The sequence below is a fragment of the Leptonychotes weddellii genome, chromosome 1, assembly GCF_054177405.1.
Source record: "Leptonychotes weddellii isolate Sample4059 chromosome 1, ASM5417740v2, whole genome shotgun sequence".
NCBI classification, from domain to species: Eukaryota; Metazoa; Chordata; class Mammalia; order Carnivora; family Phocidae; genus Leptonychotes; species Leptonychotes weddellii.
In genome coordinates, this window is record NC_138369.1 from 150308638 (window position 1) to 150329313 (window position 20676).

A 20676-nucleotide genomic window follows, 5' to 3' on the forward strand; every position below is an offset into this window, starting at 1 on the left:
AAAAAAAAAACGGGCACATGTCTGATTCATTTGTTTCTTCTACAAATATGTCTACCACAAAGCCCCTTACATATGGAGGGTATCAAATGTTTTTGGAATGAATGAAGGAATGAACAAATACACCTTCCTGTGGAAAATACTGTAGCATTGTCCTGAATAATTTTATTCATTTTTTTAAAAGAAGATGCTCTAGTATTTACTATATGCATGGATTTAAATGTTTAAGAAAATGAGGTATAAATGGTTTTCCCATATACTCTGAATTCCAAGTACATTATTGGACTTCAGAAAGAATTGAGACTATTGCAACATCTCTTCTTCCTTTAGATTCCTGAATTGGAACTATATGTGTTTGCTTGTTTGAGAAGAGAGATTGGTGATAAATGTCCACACCCTAGCCCCTCACTCTCCTTTGGTTATTTCATCTCTGCAAACAAAGGAACAGTTCTTTTATTTTTTCCTTACAGTCCAGAGCTCTACTGGACTAATATGTTTATTACACAAGCAACATTAATCAGCAACAGCAAATGAAACTGGAAAGGAAATATTCATCTATAATCTGACCACATGTTTCTACTTTTCCAGATTCTTTTCCAGTTTTTCTGACACCTGGCCCATATAAGTAAATGTAGGGTGATTATCAAGCAATAAAACCAATTCCACAAGCCATTAATGGCATTGTGTTGTTTCTGTTAGCTGTAGAAATCAATATGTAAGTAGGGAACAACTTCAGAGAATGTTTACCTTCTCACCTGTCATTTTTAGGAGACATGTATTCCACTGTATTTATTATATGGATCTTGAATTTAAGTTTTTGATGTTATGAATATGGCAAGACTTGTTCATTTAATTTGCAAAGGACTATAGTTAGTACTGGGGCTATACTGAGATGAACAGGAGAGGCTTCGTTCCTGTTCTCAAAGCATTTGTAGGCTGTTGGCAAAGAATGAGCAGATAGTTCCAGTGCAATTCAGTAAAGATTCCAGAGCAGTAGTTCTCAAACTTTTTGGTCTCATGACTCATTTATACTTCTAAAAATTATTGATGACTCTAAAGAGCTTTTGATTATATGATTTATATCTACCAATATTAACTGTATTAGAAATCCAGACTAAGATTTTTTTTAATGTTTGTGTATTTATTCATTAAAAATAATAAGCCATTGTATACCAACATGTTTTATGAAAAATAACTTTTTCAAACCAGAAAACTAAGTGGGAAGAGTTGCATCATTTCCTGTTTCTGCAAATTCTAGTGTCTGGCTTAACTGAGGACAACTGGTCTCAATTCTTTTTCACACATTCTGTAAGCTGTCAGAACAATGACATCACAACATGTCACGTAGCCTCTGGAAAACTTGTACACTTGTAAGAGAATGAGAGTGAAAAAGATAGTTATTATAAAAATAACTTTGAACTTGCAGAGCTCTTGAAAGGGACCACACTTTGAGAACAATTTCTCTCGAGGATAGACAGTTGAAGCATAAATGACAAATACGTCTTTCTCTGGAAAAGCCTCTAGTTTGGGTTGTCAGCTTCTGCAGTGAGTGAACCCTTTACTTCATCCAGATTCACTGACCTAGTCACTGCTCCAGTGTTCCATCATTAATAAAATTAGTTGTTTGTTCCCTACCTTGGATAGGTAGAAGATCCTCTGTCTTCAGTACCTCTCTCCCAGTTCTTAGAAAAATCCTAAATGACAAAACTGTCTCCATAAAACATTGTGTTTTGTTTGAAACCATAATTTGAAATAAGGTCATGGAAACCGCTGACTTGCCTTGTTTTTAAAATGCATCCATCCACAGTGCTGTGCAGATCAGCTGACATTTAATTCATTTCAGATCTTTATGAAGCAGTTACAGTGATCACCTACCATGTGCAAGGTACTGTGCTTGTTATTTGTCAGTTTCCCTTTTTCTCTCAAAACCTGGAAACCTGTATACTTGCATAGCTCTGGTCATAACTTATAATGGTTTCCCATCAACAAACACATAGTGTGATGATACCAAATTCTGTTTGGTCTTTTCTTAAGATATATGAAATATTGTACCTTTCATTCTAGTCCTAAGTGTGTAACTTCGCTTTGATGGGCCTCAGTTTCTATATTTGCTCTTATTCTTCCAGAACTAGTTTAATACACTACGTTTTCTTTCTGACTTAAATGTTAATCACTAAAGCAGAAACTACATACATCACACTGTTTTATTCATTTTCGTATCTGCTGTCATGGCTAGACTTTGATAGTGTGGTTATGATTATATTCCACCATATCTTTTAGCAATTCTTATCTAATATATAATTTTAATTGTTGCATTGCATTGATAGCAGCTACATTCATTCATAGTTAAATAACCACAGAGCTCTAAGCAGTTTGCAGAGAAATTATATGCAATTTTTTGGAAAGCTTCCTTAGATTGAGATAGGTTCTTGATAATCAGGCCTATAATTTATGTTTCTTTGCTCTACTCCCTTTTACAATGGGACTTTTCACTGTTTAGTCTGATTTTTAGGAGCACTCATAAAAATAGCTATGACCAGTCTTTTTTATTCAATGTGTGCTGCTTCCTTTTATTTCTCTCACAAGTCAAAGGTTTTTTAAAAATTACAGCTACAGCATACCACAGTCATAATGTAATGCTCAATTCATTTGACTTGGTCAGCAAGATCTAGAAGAACAGTAACACTTTTTTTGGCATCTGCTAGCTGAATATGAGTGTACATCTGTGTCTGCTTTATGTCCTTGTTATTGAAGATCCTGTCATCATCATTGAGATCATTTAGAGACACCATAAATGGGTCCAGATCCAGCAAGCTGAGTTACTACTTTCCTTCACTGTGAAACAAGAATTGGGGCATGAAGTGACAGAGGAGGTTTTAGCTGGTGTCAGAGGAATATATTGTAAAAATGGGGCACCGTGAGTCAGGACTTTGCATTATCTGAACAATTTTGTTTGGATCCCCAGGGATTAGGGGAAGTGAAAAAATAAGATGCAAACAGTCAAATGACCTATTAATTATAAGGAGCTTGCGAGCTTTTAGCAGAAAAACAGTATCCTTACAGGAGCCTGTGAAACCCTCAGATTGAACAGAGGGACAGGGGTTGGGGCAAATCTCACTCTTAAAAACAGGAAAAAAAAAACAAAGAAACTGAGTGAAACCCAGTGTCTCCTAGAAAGAAAAATTGCTGAAAGGTATGGTTTCAGAATCAGAAAAAGGCCACTTTGAGAGCTTGCACGCAGAGAGCTTGGGAAGTAAGGCTGCAAGGAGAATATTTTCATTTTGAGACCATAGAATCTGGGCTAGAAGAGACTCCACACCCAGTCAAAGGGCCAGGTGGAGACTTGAAAAGATGCTCAGTTTAGGCTTGGGAGAGGAAATGGGAACATGGAGGTGACAATAAGGACAGCACATGTAAATCTGTACTAGGATAATTACTTAGAACCTGAATTATGTGTTGTTTCTTCAGTGCCATACTGTCAGTTAAGGAGCTTTCCAGAAAGAACCATTGGATGATGGATGTTCATTTAATACCACTAATCTTATGCCTCTCCATCCCCCATTTTAATTATTCACATTAAAAAATATCTACTCAAATGGATTTTTTTGCCTTGCTTTGATTATTGCTATTAAGAAGGAGCTTTTAAAAAACCAATTACTGTGAATACAGTACTACACTGAAGAACCTTACTCTTCTTTTTGTGTTCTTACCCCCTCACATACTCTGAATGAGGTTCTTAATTATTTGAAAAAGATCCCTCAGATCAATATTTTAACATTTTCTCTTTTTCAGACTTTTCATTTCGATTGCTACTATGGCAAAAACAAAACAAAACAAATACACACACACACACAAAACCCTAGCCTATCTATCTTTCATCAGATTGAGACTTCAGGTCCTTGGCTGACGGAGTTTTAGGTGGACATCTCCCTGATCTTTTAAGGCCTACCTGGGCCAACCACACCTTCCCCTTGCTGCCTTGTCTTTCTCTACAGAGAAGCATTCAAAAAAACTACCCAGCATGTGATGCCTTGGGTTGCCACAGATATGTGTGTGCTTCTGTATTATTGAGGGTGCCTTACATACAGAGCTGCCTTTAAGTTAGTGATGGTGGTGATAATATTGGGCTTGTCCCTAGGTTCCTAACACTTTATCATTCTTTCCATTCCTTCCTCCCTCTTTCTGTGGTTGATTTTGTACTCCTTCTGATTTGTGTTCTTCTGTATCTTATCCTTTTGCCCCAGGGTAGCGTTCTATAGGATAGAGCTGATGTCCTCCCTACTGCCCTAGCAGTAGATGGCAGTAAACATTGCAGGTAGCTGAGTGGCAAGGGACAGGCAGGATACCTGACAGGGAGCAAGTATACTTGCCAGCGATGCAGCACCCATGGAAAAGAGGCAATAGAAGGGAGGCAGGGTAGTGCTGGGGGAAAAATTCAGATTCTGGGGTTCAGTTTTCAAGCCAGAGTTGAATCTTGGCTTTCCTGCTTCTATCTAGTATGACTGAGCAAGCAATTTAATTTCTACAAGTCTCACTTTCTTCATCTGTAGAATGGGGATAATATGGAGACTCCCTCATAATAGTGTTGTTCTGAGGATTAAGTAAAACAATCCATATAGGGCACCTGGGTGGCTCAGTCGTTAAGCACCTGCCTTCGGCTCAGGTCATGATCCCGGGGTCCTGGGATCGAGCCCCACATCGGGCTCCCTGCTCCTCGAGGAGCCTGCTTCTCCCCCTCCCTCTCTCATTCCCCCCTGCTTGTGTTCCCTCTTTCACTGTGTCTCTCTCTGTCATATAAATAAATAAAATCTTTTAAAAAATCCATATAAAAGCCCCTAGCATACTACCTGTCACAATACGTATCAGTTACTATTAGAAGTAGGAAACTGTGATGGTGAGGCAAAATAGAAGAGCACCTCAGCCACAATGGACTGGCCTAAAGTAGGAGTCGCCTAGGAGAGAGAATCAGAATACATACTAGAATGAAAGATATGATTACCTAATCTGTTTACCGTGATCTACTTTCAGGCCATTAATGGATCGTTTTAGCCACACACATAGTTAGCCACAATGACTGTCATTTTAGGCCAGGGTTTCTCAGCCTTGACACCACTGACATTTTGGGCTGAATAATTCTTTGTTATGGGGCCTGTTCTGTGCTTTGTAGGATGTTCAGCAACATCCCTGGCCTCTACCTACTGAATGCTGGAATAACCCAGTAACCCCCAACTCAGTTGTTACAACCAAAAGATGTCTCCCAACATTGCAAAAAACCTGGGGACAAAAATCATCTTTAGTGGAGAACGACCATTTTAAGGCATAGGTAATTTTTTTGAAAGCTTCTATTAGATCCCTGTTGTCTCTGATATTCATACTCCTTTTCATTATCTGCTGCTCAGATGTATTTGGGATTAGCCAGTATTTTCCATTTCTCTTTGGTTTACAGACCACAGCTCTTCTCCCTTCATGGAAAAGAATAATGTGAATGTTCATTATTCAGTGAAATGCCAGTATATCCCAATAGATGCTAGTAGCTCACCTTCCCAAAGCCTCTCTAATGTTCTGCTCATCGTACCCCCGTTCTTCATTCCTTGAGTTTGAACATACACGTTCTTTGCTGGGATCAGATACTCTTAGACTTGTCTACTTGGGTACTCAGAGGCAGTGTGGGCTGACTGATTTGGTGCAGACCTGGAGGGAACAGTCTTTTTCTGGATATGCTGCTTCCTGCCAGGTATGGTTTCCCTAGTGAAAATGTGGAGAAGACTACTGAGGATGTTTTATAATATTTTTTGTTGAGCAATTTGGAAAAAAATATTAAGTAACAGGTTGAAGAACACCCAAATTGTCTGAGAAACAAGTCGTTTGAGGTTTTCATATTGTTATATAATTAACTTTGTAATTATTTGGCTCAGTTTTAACTCTAAGCAAGTATGAACTTCAGTTTTGGATTGCAGATTAGCATTCTTAAATATATAATACATATTTAAAAATATGTATATTAAAAGGTAAACTGTCTTTCTCCCACCTCATCCTTCATCTACCCATACCCCTTTCCCAACCTATAACCACTGTACATATTTTCTCTTATAGGTACTTCTAGAATGTCTTTATATGAGTAAACAAGCAAATACAAATAAAGATTCGTATTCTTCTTTATACAAGAAGTAGCATTCTGTAACTGTTCGTCTGTCACCTTGATTTTTGCAGTTAAACATTTTCTTGGAGAGCTTTCCATTACATCAGGATTCTTAAGCAGGGGTTGAAAAAAGGAATAAAAATCAGCATGACTGCTAAATAAAATCTTTACAACTTCATGCTAAAGAAATTAAAATTTGTAGGCTTTTTTAAATCAAATAATATAGACAGTCATATACTTTTACTGTTTTAAAGCTTTTAAAATAAAAGAAATTTCATATAAAGGTAATTTTAAGATAAATTGTAATAATAATATTTGATTGTAATTTTAATAACATCGCCTTGATTATTGTATATCTGTCTTTAAAATGTCTGTGTGTAGCATCTGTCTTTTCTTAGTTGAGAAACTGAGGCCCAGGCAGATTGCATAACATGCAAGGCCATTGTTATGGTAACCCTGGAACTGGAAACTGGAAGATTCCAATTCCTACTATCCAGTGCAGGATTTAGCTTATAGAAACAGACAAGCATATTAAAGGTCTACTCTTTGCCACTTGATCTTAATCCTTATAACAATGTTATGAAGTATTATTTCCATTTTACAGATGAGGGTACAAACAAAAAACTAGAATATAGACAGGTTAAAGAATTACCAAAGAGCACTAACTGCAAAGCATGTGTTCTTCTCACTTAAACCAGACTACATGCTAGACACCCAAGAGTACTGACTTTAAAAGAGTTTCCTCTTTCTCCCATCCCATGTTTTTAGTGTTCAATTGTTCATTCCTCAACTCTCCCCACGCCCCCACTTGGCTCCTTGACTCCTCCTGTCTTTGCTCACACCACCTTCCTTGTTCCCTGAACACAACAGGGCCTGTGTTTTTTGTACTGGTTACCTCCCCAGGGAGCCACTCATCTCCCTTATCTAGTACCATCTGTTATACTGTATTTTACTTATTTGATCATTGACTGTCTCTCCTACTAGAATATAAACTTAATGCAAGTGGGTAGGGGTGTGTGTGTGTGTGTGTTTTATTCAATAACGGGTCAGTTACTGTCAGTTTTATTCAATACTATATTTTTAGTTCAGGAACAGTACTGGGTACTTAATTGGTATTCAGTAAATATTTGAACAAATACCTATTCTACTTTTGAACTGAGTACTATGTTAAGGATTAAGGTTGTAACTATAAGCAGTAGACACATAAGTAGTTCCTTCCCCTCTACAGTCAATGAATAAGTTACCGTTTACTGAACAATTATTGTATGCCATATACCATGCTAGTCCTGGAAACACTCATTGGAGGCAAGTATTACTGTCCTCATTTCACAAAAAAACCAACTGAGGCTTAGAAGTTAGATAATTTGCCAAAGGTTCTGCTGGTTAATTGGCAGAACCAGAATGCCAATACAGTTTTTACTCCAAATCCTGTTTCTCACCACCATGACATACACCCACAGCCCTATCTCATATATCTTACGTACCAGCCTCTCCCGGCAGTAATTGAGTTGTAATCTGTCAAAGGCCCAGAAAATCACTGCCACTTACAGTCCTCTGTTTTGTCACAGTATTTCTGTGTAGGTTCAGGGTAACTTTGAGCCTTGATGATGAGACAGTAACAAATATTCTCCTAATCACTGTAATAATAAAGCAAGTTTAGTCATTTGGCATAAATTCATAAATATTTTTGGATGGTTTTAAAAATTGTGACTTTGCCAGTAAAAACATCTCATGTTCCCCAGAGGAGGTGGGTTTGTCATAAATACCATTTCCGTTGAACATTTCAAGGAACTTAAAGTTCTTGGAAAATATTTTTAACAGGCAGCCTTTTCTCAGGCAGACTTCAAGGGCATAATACTATATACCTGTAAAAGTGTGGGTGCATGTGCTTTATCTTACTAAGGATATTTATTTGCATTTCTCTTATTGTTCAAAATTCATCTATATTTGGAGGTTTCTTTTGTGTCTTAGTGGATTGAGGTAAACAGGCATGGATTCTTTAGAAGAACATTCTGGTGTAGCTGCAGAATTTTCTTTGTTTTTAATCTCCATTAGTCCCTTTTTTTTCTCTTCCCAGATCACAGGTTATTTTCATTCAGATATTACGAATAGGTATTTTGGAGGATTAGTATAATTCCTTTCTCTAAACACTTTCTTTGGTAGGTTACTTTTCTTTCTTGAATTTTCTCTCCTTTAAAAGGTTACAAAGAGTATATCCTTTTCCAAATCTTATTCTGAGCCAAAAAAAAATTTTTTTAAGCCCCTAGTTCCTGTAAGTCTTTAAGAAAAAAAAAAGGCTTTCCTCTTTTATTTGGCTTTCATACGTTAATTCACTGGTGTTCATTCAGTTTGTCAGATTTAACATAAAAGGCCAAAGCAGAGAGCAGTCATGTGCCAGAACAGATGAGTTCACTGGTTTTCACCTCCTTGTAGTCTGGCTGCCTTTACAGAGGCAGTGGCTAACATGGTATGCTTGGGAAACCAAACGTTTGCTAACTTGTTAGTGGGAAATTAAAACTTCAGAAATTTAGAAACCACAACAACAGAGGCTTATATTTTATTGTGACTACTGAGTCACACAGTTTGCCATGAGAAACAGGCTTTTAAATAGGAGCCACAAGTGTAAAATGTGAAACATTTTGATCCCTAGAGAATTCCACCCCCACCCCTTCCATTTTAGCTATAGTAAATCAGTAAATAAGGGACAAAGCAACGACGAACATTTGATAGCACTGAATAGTAGTCATAGGCTATTGGAGGATGAAGGTTGATGCTTGGCTTGGCTTCCTGCTGAGCAAACAATTAGATCATGAACCACAGTGAACATCCTCCATCTACCCTTACCCACTTTTCCTAGTTCGTGAGGATGACTGATTTCTGTCTTCTCCATGATGTTTTAGGGAGCTATATAGCATGGGCCATATGTAAAGTTTAATTACAGACAGGTGGGAACATTTTAATCTAGAATTCCTTGGAATGTATATGACCATTTTTGTGTGTGTGGTCTGTGTTTTGCATCCCCTTGTGTGCACTGTAAAAACTAAAATTATTTTGGTCATCTAAGCCTTGTTTAATTTTCCCTGACAGTTCCAAGCATTTGGGTTAGATTTTCCTTTTCTGCCATTCCCAAGTATTGAGAAGACAGAATGCATGAACACAGAGTTTGATCTTATTTTCTCTTCTCTAAGTTGGGTTCTTTTCAGATGAATGTGTTCTAGAGAATATTAACCTTATGTAGTAAGGGGCAATTCAATCAAGATGCTACAGTGCTTAGCAACAGACCTGCTAGAGGTGAAAGCAGAGTGGCCCTACACTCTGCTTCCCTTGGCTTTGGGTCTGCTGCTGATTTTGTTCCTCAGCAAGTTTCATCCATTTAGTTATGTTTATCTCTGTGAGAAATCTGTTTGTGGCAGAATTAAAGAAAAGGCTGTTGTATACCTTGTATATGTGCTATATGAATACCCATCCATTTCTGCCCTGACTATATCTGACCTTGTGATTTGAATTTCAAGAAAGGTCAAACTATTTCAGATTTGCAGTAGTTGAAAAAGTGTTTTTGCAAATACTGATTTCACTGTTCTTCACTTTTAAAGTTCACTCATTCACAGCTGACAACAAAGAAAAAAAGCAAACCCCAATTTTCAAACAACAGAAAAGCCACTTTCAGAAGAGCTGTGTTATCTAATGGACAGGGAATGCTGGACCAAAATATGCTACTGACTTAGCTCTATGACTTTGCCTTATCTGCCTTTCACCTCAGCTGCAACATGGGGAAAGCTATACTATTTGATCTCTAAGGTTTACAAAGCCTTTGATAATGCTCAAATCTCAGTTCCACAGAATAAAACCCCCACAAACCTTTAAACTCCTTTCCTCCCTTTTTTGTATAGCCTTGTCTACAAATTCATATGTTAAAAATGTGTATTTTGTTTCATCAGAAGAGATTTTAGGTCCCAATGCTTCATAACTACATGGGACCTTAATTGGAATTTCATGGGATTCAGATTTATTTTTGGTTCTTTATATGTCAAGTACTGTCATTCAAGTTTATATAAGTATGCTATAAAAGTAAAGAAATAAATCTTTTCAGTGTCTGACACTTAAAATGTTATGCTAAATTTGAAAGTACACTAAAACTAAAAAAATTAACACCTATGAAGAAGTACTTAGACTCTTAGTATTTAGACTAGGATTCTTTATTGTCTGTGGCTAGGATGTGATATAAGCTCTTCAGCCAATGTTAAGATTTGTCTTACCCATTTGTTTTATTTGTGTGCCTCCCAGGCATGGTGGGACTTTTGAAGTAAAACAGGGAGATTCCAGGCTAGTTTTTTTTACTAAGCCTTTTGCTCTTTGGTCGTTTAACTACTCAGCAACTTGTTTCTTATTTCAGGTGACTAAACACCCTTTGGAAAGCTCATGTGGGTTTCTCGTAAGAGGGATTCCCTTCTAGCAGGGAAATCAGAATAAAAGATAACCTCACTTTTCAGAGTAGCTGAGGTTAGGCACTAGATACATGGATTCTCTCCAAAAGGCTTAATCCTTTACTTCACTTTATGTCTGGGTATAAGAGAACATGAGCTCTTCCAGACTGCATCCTACAAAGCACCACTCTTTGGTACTAAGGCAACCCCTTTTGCCTCAACCTGGTGGAACCCTATTTATAGCTCAGATGATGATGGAGCACCATCCTGTGGGCAGACTGGCTTAACTAGAAAAATCATAGGTACCATTCACTGAGTGTCTACTATGGGTCCTGCACTGTGCCAATTGCTTTATTGTCATATTTAATCTTCATTTTAAAGAGATGACTTCCTCTCTACATAAGTCCAGGTTGTTCTGAAGGCCATACACTGGATTTAAAAAACCATAGTTTGGATGCTTGGATCCTGATTCAAGCCTTTTTTTTTTTTTTTTTTTTAACCTCAGATTCCATTTCCATAGTAGACTTCCAAGGAATAAATCTGCCATCCTTTTTGGAATACTCCATTCAATAGCTTCCATTTACATTTCAGGTCCCATCTTTTCTTTGAATGTTTGTTCCCTAACTTGTCTGGCTGATGCCCCCCCTTTCTGAGTCCCCAAAGCCCTTATAGTTTTGTGACACAAATACTTTATATTGTTTTATACCACTTTCTAATTTGTTTTGGGATATTAATTTTGCTCTTGAACTGACTCTAAGCTCCATGAAGGATTTAATATCTCTGTATCCCCCACATGGGTTTGAATTCAGTATGTACTTGATGACCAAATGATTGAGAGATGAGAAGAACCATTTCTTAGGGGAGCAGAACTCTTTCTTGGGCTGAATGATACCTAAAGTTCTCAGAATTTGCTCTTATTATTAGAACAGAAGAAAAAGTAAAGTTTTGTTCCTCTTGTTCCTGTCACTTCTGAGGAGGGACAACCCTTTAGTGAAATGAGGAATTCACTTGAAGACAAATTTAAATAAAGTCAAGATGGGGAAAGTCCAGCCAGAGAATCTTAACTTTGCTTGTGATTCTTTGCATCTTTACCCAGCCCAATGAATTTTATGGGATTGTAAGAAGAATCTTGTGAGGCATAATTTTAGGGGAATTGAGTGGGAACCCCAGATCACTTGACAGAATTATTCACACCTTTGTCTAAAAGATCTGTCTGCCCCATTTATCTAGTTCCATGAAAGCCTAAAGGATAATATGCAACCTCAAACATAATGTATTTTTTTAATAACATGACTGTTTAACTATCTTGATAATAAATGAATCAATATTATTTTTAAAGAACAATTTTCCCTTTAGCCCCAAAGGATTACTTCTCTCAAAGTTCCACAGAGTGATTTACGTCCTCTGCCATTTCCAGTTAACAGACTAACAAACTAAGGCTAAGGGATTTGGATAGCATCTCACTACATGGCCCTTTGTCTTTAGCAAGAAAGAACTTTCTCTGCTCTTCTCAAGCTTCTAGGCCAAGCAGCACCTTCCTTTTCTTCACATATAACAGCAGCAGTCACTTAAGTCTTGTCAGCCCAAATGTGATGAATGTTTCACATTGCTTTTATGATTTCTGCTCAGAGATTTGTTTTTTGTTTTGGTTCACTTAAAAAAGAATTTTATTAAAAAAAGAATTTTAAAAAGAGAGAGAAAAACTTAGTTCACCTTTAAACTTTTGTTCCAAGACTGGTGGGCCATGAGATACAGTAAATCTGGCAGATTTGCTTCTGTCTGAGCTGCCCATCTTGAAGGGCTGACCTCATCTTTGAGGCTGTTCTTGGTGCAATGATTTGGAGCTCTCACAGGCTCAAATACTACAGTTCTGTTAATCTTTTCTCTGTGCTTAAGAGTGGACTTTTCCCCCTCACAGTCCTCCCATTTTCTTTAGCTAATTTTTCTGTAATGATATGACCAGTAGCTTATATTTTTATATAGTCTTTAGTTCCAGTTAATGAGTACCCTTAGTGGTTACTGCTCATTATTCTATCCTTCCCCAGTATTGAGAGATGCTTATGGTGGATGAGTGTTTCCTTTTTTTAGGTTTGTGGAAGCCAAGGCTACAGGAGGCTTACCCAGGGAATAGATGGTAGAGACAAGAAGAAGAGGGGAACTTGGAATTTATGAACCATTATTCCTACTCTTTAGTCTTACCATTGAGATAACACTATTTGTCCATGACAATTTAGTATCATTAGTAAGTACACAAGCAAGCTTAAAGATTGACTCTGTTCTGGTTGGTTTTGTTTCTTCTTTAACAGTCCCACATTGTTTACCTTCACTTAATTTTTATGTACAGCTGACCTGTCTTACCTATGTTGCTTTATCAGTCTATTAAAAAAAGAACAGGGACAGGAGCATTGTGCAAGAGCTGCTGGTGATCTTAAGTCACTGTCACCAACATGAGGCCTGTGAGTGTTAGTAGGTGTACCTAGGTTAGTGACATGGTATGGTATGTGGAGAACTTAGTTGTTGGGCCTGTTGTCCTGCCTTGTGCTTATTAGCACAGTGCCTGAAAGATAACTCAGTCAATGTTTGCTGCTGAAGAAGAGTTATAAGCCCTAGGCTGGCTTCAAAGGTTGACATTGGAATTAGCTAACTGAAATACAGAAAAATCACTCCTTTTCTGTGAAACCTGGCAGATTCACTGAACTCCCCACAGAAACTTCAGAATCAAAGTGTATGCTTCGTAAAAGGTAATCTGCTGATTTCTAGTTATGGCAAGGACAAGCTGTTTGGGCCCAATCACTGCATCTTGTAGGCCTTCAGCTGAGGCACAGAGATTAGGGAAAACAGAGGAACCTACCCTTCCCTAAGGACAAAAACCACTACACTCTGCTCATCCCTATTTTGCTTCCCATCCATTCCATGCCCCACAGCTATTCACTTAGTACTCTTTCACCACCTTTATTCTCATTATTTGGGGGAGGAAGTTAATGTGAGGCAGGCAGGTGGAGGTAGGCAGAGAGCAGAGAAGCATCTGATTTAGTCTGCCTACACAACAGGTAGTGTATAGTACAAAGTAGATTTCACTGTGTTGACTTCATCTGAGCCTGGTTTGTTTCCTGGTTTTTGTGTTTGTAGTCAGTTCTATGTGGTTACTTCAGATAGTGGCAGAGATTTGTTTTAGGCTACTAAACAGAATCTCGACGAAGAGGCCCTTCCTAGCCCATAATATTCAGAAATACTCTTTTCTTACAAAGTAAGGAGCTTCTAGGTTGTAATTTATTTGTTTGTACATTTATCCAACACCCTTCTTGTCCCCGTGACACACCTACTAACTATAGCGAGATACTTTGCCAGGTGCTAGGAATAAAGTTGGTTGCAAAACTGACCATCAAGGTGTCAGAGACAATAGACAAATAAGTAGTTAATATGTAATTTAATGTCACGTAGCAATGCATTGTGTGAAGGGAAGTAAACAAGGTGTAAGTATCACCAGGAGCTTATAACCTTTATTAGTTACTTCCTCTGCAGTTTTTGAGAAGGTTGTTTTAAAGGCTTTGAGTCACTGAGTTTTGAAAGGGAACCTACTAGCTGGGGAGGTATGGAGAGTGTAGAATGCTTAGTTGGAAGATGCTGAGAAGAGGTCAGTTGTCAAGTTGTGGTTCAGACCTGAATGTCTTTGACACAGAGCATACATTCTTTCTGGGGAGCCACTAAGCTTCTAAGCAGAGTGGGCTTTGCCACTGGAGGACCTTTAAGTACAGTTATTATTTGTTTTGTCTTCCTTTTATCACCTCCCTTCCATTGTAATAGCCTGGTTGAACTCTACTGGTTTTCACCTCCCTCCTTTCCCCTTGCCTTGTTACTGCTTATATTTATTAACAAGAACTTTGAACCTTTCTGCTTTTTTTTTTTTAATGGATTTTATATCCAAATTAACACCTCCAGTGCCAAGACTTCTTCTGGGGCTTCTGCCCTCATCTCTTCCTTGCACTAATTTAAGGAGAAAGCAAAGGCTGTAGCCCAAGAATGCAGGGGGCTCTGGCTCTGCCTCTGAGTAACTGTCTCTGAGCCAAGTCACACTGTGTACATCAGTTTCTTTTGTAAGGTGAGGCATTTGGATCAGATGGCCTCTAAAGGCTTCTTCCACCTATAAAGCTCTGTGGACATTCCTTGCCAGAGAGAGAGACAGAGAGTGTGTGTAGACTCTCTGGGGCCTAGGGCATCCCATTGTCCGTATAGAAAAACTTACCAAGTTTCTTCTTTAAACTCCTATCTGTGGAGTTGAGTGTTTATGTTCTCTTTTACTGTTAAAACTGTCCTTTAGGCTAGAATTAGAAATTATAAACAGAAACAAGAAGTTGGGTTTGGCTACACCTTAACCTGCCCTAATGGTACACTTACACACCTATTTCTTTACATACTTCCTTATCCCCCACCACACACACACACATACACACACACACACACCCCCTTCCTCAAGTTTATCATTAAAAATAGTAATTGTATCTTTAAGAGTTAATCTGATTTTGGAACCAATACAGAGTAGGAATGTGAGGATGGTCAGACATGGAGATGTGGAGTAACACACTGCTAATGTGTTACTCTCTGTTTTTGGGGCTCAGAAGATGTGGAGTAACACTGCTAATGTGTTACTCTCTGTTTTTGGGGCTCAGAATTAAAACTGCTCCTGTCCTATCTTAATCTGCTAAAGCATCTGAGAGAACAAGCATGAAAAGGGAATGCTTCTCCCATATCCGAAAAAGAACCAAGGGACTTTCCTTGGAGAGTCTTTCCACTTTTGTTTTGCTCAGCTTTCCCAATCAGAGGTAATGTTAGTATAGAAGAAAGCCAGGGAGAGAGAATCTCAACTCTGCTTTTTAAGAAAAAGAGGGATGTAGGAAGGCTTACAACAGTGTTGGGATGATCCTCTAGGAATTAGTGCACCTAACATTCGAAGTAGAAACTGACCAGCACATAGTAAATATAAGTGATTGAGTTGGTGGGCGTATAAATACTGTAGTGATGGCAGAAGCAGCCATAGAAATATTTCTTTTAAAGTGTGTGATGCTGGCTGCTTATGCAGTGTCTCTTCATCTTTAAATCCTTATTTGAAACATAATTTACAGAAACTAACCAGACAAAATTGAAGCTACATTCATAGTCAAAGACAAATTAAATAAACTTTAAAAATCTTTTAAAATTAACGATATACCCAAGAGGATAAGGTAAGATGTGTTAGATTTTTCAAATATAATGACCAGCTATGTGAACAACAGATTTCAGTACGTGAAGCAGGTTGAGAACAATATTGCTTTACATCTTCTGGTTATTATGCCACAATATCCAGTTTTTATAAATAGTTCTCTTCCTGCCTCCCTTCCTTTTCCCCTTAAAGAGGAGGCTGTATTTTTTTCTCTATTCACCTTGTAAAAGCATTCACTTTGCTCTAAAGCATTAGATATACACAGAACATGACCTAAGAAGAAAATGGAATTTTATTCTTGGTTCTCCATTTTCACTTTTTTACCTCAAAATCCATTTATTACCAAAGTCACTTTTCTGGGGAGAAGGGGCAGTAAGAACCATAAAACAAAATTCACAGCCTTTTGAGAAGGTAAATTTATGGGAATTGCAACTGGACTTAGAAAAGCTTGATTTGTGTTTTCATATTGGCTCTTTCTGTAGACTCCATCACAGCATTAGGAAAATATCACAAAAATATCAGTGCTTCATATTTAAGTTTAATTGCCATAAAAGGACAAATGAATTTGTTAAGCATAAAATTAATATTTGCTTTATTTGGAAATGTAAAAATTTACATTCATTCTATCTAAAATATTTTTTCTATCATATAGATTATCCCAAGGACTAATGCTCATTCAGAGAGCCCACTGTGTGATAATGTATCCACAATAAATCTTGTTTAACTTTCAGTTTTAAAAGGGTCTTACGGGTGATTGGTTCTTTGAGCCATGCTTTATAGTTAATAAATGGAAAAAAGTGTGGAATATTGAAGTGTGTCATTTAAAGATGTAAAAAAATGATGCTTGCCTATTTAAAAAAAATAAAATGCAGACCCTGGGAAACACAGCTGTTAGAGATTTAATAGAGGTTATGATTTTCAACAGTTGAGCTATAGTTTATGGTACAGATGGCACTCTGGGTATAGCTGAAACAGTAACTGATGGTTTCTGTTTCCCTCCTCTTCTATCAGTTCCAAAAGAGTGGAATATCTTTTTACCAAAGCAAGAATTTTTCCATTTCCAATTAACAGCCTGTATCAAATAAACAACTTTTCTATTGCATATTTTGTACTTCACAGTGACCTGGGTGTCGGCCCCGCTTTCTTCTCATTATGGTAGGCTTCCCTAGATTTGAAATAATAGTTTTAGGGAAATCCTACTTTTCCATACTAACCTGCAGTTTACATAGCCTATCTTCAGACCAAATAACATATAATTTTTCTTTTAGAATACTGAAACCAAATCTTGCATTGCTCCAAACAAAATTAGCAAACAAAACAAAACTCCATGAAGCAAAAGTAGTAGGCACCAATATTATATGCTTTAAAATACTCAACCACAGGAATTACTAGAAACAGATAAATCCCGAATTTTGGGCATGTAGAAAATGCTGTTTCAAGTGATAAGTTAAATATAGATGCTATTTAAAAAGGGAAATAATTGTCATACATTTCTTAAATTTTATTTTACAGTATATGTTCAAACCAAATAAAGTTTGAGTGATAGATGGTTTTTTCATCTCTTATTCCAATGTTTTAAATGTGACATAGCATATTTTCTTTTTTAACTCTTCTGCTAATTTTTATTCTGAAAAGTAAAGTAAAATATGCAGATGTTCATCCAGGTGTTTAATTATCATATGGTAAGGGTCCATTTATAGCAATAGCCTGTTCAGGGCTTAGATGTAACTTAAAGTTCAAAATGCCACTGATTAACAAAATTCTTCTACAGGCTTTACCTTTTAAATTAGCATTTCTACATACCAAACCATTGTCCAAAATATTACTCTAGAGAAACTAGCATTATCTTTAATTTTCAGTGCATTTTGTCATTTATCCATTGATTGGAGTTGAAGTAAAAAGTTGGAACTCAAAATTATGTCACGTCCATGTACAAATTGGCAAATGCTTTTAAGACAGATTAGAATTTGTAAGTTTTGAAGCTTAAGTGTTCAACTTTTTAAGTTAGATTCATCCTAATTACAAGATGTATTTCTAACAGTGTTTTTCTAGTCTTTTATATGAAGATTCACAAAGGGGAGGGAGTGAGAAGCGGCACTAATAAATCCACTACCATGTGGTAGTGTTTCGCACTTTGCTCTTCTAAGACATAAGGGAATTCAAGTCCGAGGAGAGATAAGGAGATTGAGTTGTGGTATTACAATATATCTACCCCCCACCACCCTTTCCCAAAGATTTCTCAACACAGGCAGGATTCAGTTGTGGCTCACTTGGAGAGAGTATGTAATATATAGTGATCCCCCAGCACTCGTGATTTAAAATCAAATCCCATATTTGTTTTTTTCCGTTGGAGTAAACTTTCTAAGTTTTGTGTGAGTTTAAAAAGGTTTTGAACCTAGAGTTCATTGGACGCGCTTTTCGAAACCTGTCTGCAGTTGGTGATGCTAACTTTAAAAGCCACTTACAGTCCGCCTGGTTCTCTGACAGCTATGCGCCTTGCTGGAGCTGAGCGGCTCTCCCGGGCTTACCTGAGCTGCCGGCGCCGGGGCCGGGCGGGGGCCGGAGGGGGCCACAGTCTCGCGGCGCTGCGAGCCGGCTGTGCGCGCTCCGGGAGTCGCCCGAACAATGCGAGCGGGGCGCCGAGCGCGCCCGGCCTAAGGGCGTTACGTCACTGCGCTGCCTTATAAGGCGCTCCGCGTGTGCGGCGCGGGAGGCGGGGGCGCGGATGACAGCCGGATCCGCGGTGGCGGCGGCGGCGGCCGTGGTGGTGGTGGTGCAGCGAGATTGCAATGCGCCCCAGGTCCGCCGACGCTCGGACCGTGTGAACGGACGGTCAGTCCCTGGCTCCCCGCGGAGGGGAATGGGCTGCGGGCCCGGGACGCCGGCGCCCTCCTGCCTGCCTAACCAAGTCATTGGGGGTCATGGTCAATCCTTTAGTAACTTTTCTCCCTCTGGGGCTTTAAAGCTCCTGTTATTGCTTCAGATTCTTAAATGCACATCCTGTTATTCTTATTTAAACTTTTGTAAATATATTTTTGTTACATTTGTTTTTTGGTTGCTGGGGGAGGCGGGAGAGGGAGCCAGAAGCCTTTTTTAGTTTTTTGGATTTTTTTTTTTTTTTTTTGAGACATCCCGAGGGTGATTTAGACTTCAAACCTTCTCTTTCCTTTTTTGTAAAGAGTAGGGGTCCTCAGAGGATAGTATTTTATTTCCTGATGATGTAACTACCAAACAATTCTTCAAGTGATGATGGGAAGGCCAGATGAAATCTTATTTTTTCAGTGTTTTTCCTGAAAGAACCTCCTAGTTCCTCATTTCTGCATGCCTGTGTTTTAACGAAAGTAGTTCAAACTAATGTTTATTTGTCAGGGAAAGTATTTATTTTAAAAAAAATAAATGTTTTATGCTGTACTTTCAAGACAAAGTGTAAAAATAGAACTTCAGGACCAGTTTTAAAACATTTGTTCTCTTCTCCTAGCAAACAAAGACATGAGAAGAAAAAAGAAACTGATCAAATATGACTGAATTAAGCCTCTAGTATAGGGCAGATTTACTTTTAAAAATTCTTTTTCTGGGAAATGAGAATTAGCCTCCTAATTATTTTGCACATTAATAAGAGAAGTAATCTCTGAAGTTCTAACCAACTAGGTGAATCTGCTAAGTAAATTAGGGATGTGGCTGCCTTATTTGCAAGCTCCAAATGAATTGAGTAGTTTTAATGACTTGAGTCTATTTAACTTTTTAAATAAACATTAAAATAGGATTGCTTCCTATTATGATGTACATAGGTTTATAGAACTACTGTTTTCATATGTTTTGTCAAACAGGAATAATGAAAGCAGTTTGTTTCTTTTCCTTAGTTTGGAGTAGAGAAAGGCTGGTTGCAGAGAATATATAATTAGTGAAAATGGTGAAAAAAATATACAGGGCACAAAAACGTGTGTCATCTTTGCTGAACTGTGGGCTCACTTTGATAGTTCTTCTATATCACTCTCTACTGAGAAGCCTGTTAAACTTCTGCTTTTTATATATACTGTTTTGAGAAACCAATGACTGTACCCTTCCACTGAGCTTAAAATTTAATATTTGATTTACACTTTCATATTAACATTTTAGATATTGGTTTGTTAGTTTTATCCTACCTTATAGTTGTGAAGTGTGGTTGAATCTTTTTAGTCTCCTATACTTGCCTTGTACTTATTAAACATGTTTTTGAGACTTTTATGCTAGATTTGATTCATTCAATGAGATAAAATGATTGTTGGAAAGTTGCATAAACACCTGCATCTCAGCTTCAAACTGGTGACAAAGTATCTTTACCCAAAGCCAGCATTTTTGTAACTGGTTTTGCCTCCTTTCCCCTCTGATAGGTACAGAGGTTTCCTAACATTGGACTATTTTATTTCTTTCCCACATTTTTGTACTCATGCTTTGCATTTATTTCCATATTTTTGATTTCCCACTTCCCCTGTAAAATATGTCAGCATTATTTCTTCCTTTTCTTTAACTGTAGTAGCTGAAGAACAGAGAAATTAAGTGGATACAACACTCGTCTAGGATTATGAAGCAAGAGAAAAGAGGATTAGAACTCCTTGTGTGCCTTGCCTGGTGCTATGTTACTCCCTGAAGCAGTGATCTCTGACCCACCTATGACTCAGCATTCCGACTGAGATCACGATATATACCACTCTTCAGGAACCAGTTGTAACATTTGTTGAGCTTTTTAGTTCATGCTAGTCACTGTGCTTAGTGTTCTACAAGTACTCCATCATTGTAAGGTGGTATTAGTCATACTTTTCAGATGAAGAAACACATTTGGAAGGGCAAAATGGCTTGACCAAGGTCATACTGCTAATAAGTAGCCAATGTAGTGATTTGAACCAGTGTTTATGAATACAGCCTTTGTCTTCTCTTAATGG

General features: G+C 37.8%; 1 long non-coding RNA gene across 1 annotated transcript; it reads right to left on the reverse strand.

Annotated features, from left to right (window-relative positions):
- Window positions 1-1442: 1442 nt before the first annotated feature.
- LOC145716109 (uncharacterized) lies at window positions 1443-18909 on the reverse strand. Its single transcript, XR_014138507.1, has 2 exons — window positions 18286-18909; window positions 1443-5742 (listed from the first exon to the last, which is right to left on the reverse strand). It is a non-coding gene; the product is annotated as an uncharacterized LOC145716109 (long non-coding RNA).
- Between the last annotated feature and the right edge of the window lie 1767 nt (window positions 18910-20676).